The 307-nt window shown below is 67.8% G+C and overlaps 1 protein-coding gene across 1 annotated transcript in view; it reads right to left on the bottom strand.

Annotated features, from left to right (window-relative positions):
• PRSS57 (protease, serine 57) overlaps positions 1–307 on the bottom strand; it is a 6,924-nt gene that overhangs the window by 706 nt on the left and 5,911 nt on the right. The window lies entirely within an intron of this gene.

The following is a 307-nucleotide window of genomic DNA, read 5'->3' as shown; positions in this document are numbered from 1 at the left end:
GCCCCCCCCACCAGCCCCTCTGCAGTGGTCCCAGTCTGCTCTAAAGACTGGCTGCCCAGGAGCGGAGGGAGCTGCCGACCCGGCCGGGGTCAGCGTGTCCTCATTCGCCTCCATCGCACCCCACGGCGCGGTCCTGCTTCTTTGGAGAAGCACTGACATCTAGTGTTGGCTCAGGCCTGCGTGGGCATTTCCCTCCTGCACCCCGCACCCCATTTCCCCCCTGTGGGGCATGGGGCACCCCATTTCCCCCCTGTGCCCCAAGGGGCATGGCACCTCCGAGCTCCGACGCAGCGGAGGCACACGCACT

The sequence above is a fragment of the Aptenodytes forsteri genome, unplaced genomic scaffold (assembly GCF_000699145.1).
Source record: "Aptenodytes forsteri isolate BGI_AS27 unplaced genomic scaffold, ASM69914v1 Scaffold147, whole genome shotgun sequence".
NCBI lineage: Eukaryota > Metazoa > Chordata > Aves > Sphenisciformes > Spheniscidae > Aptenodytes > Aptenodytes forsteri.
Note: the sequence above shows the minus strand (reverse complement) of the source record. Positions and strands in the feature narration are given on the sequence as shown.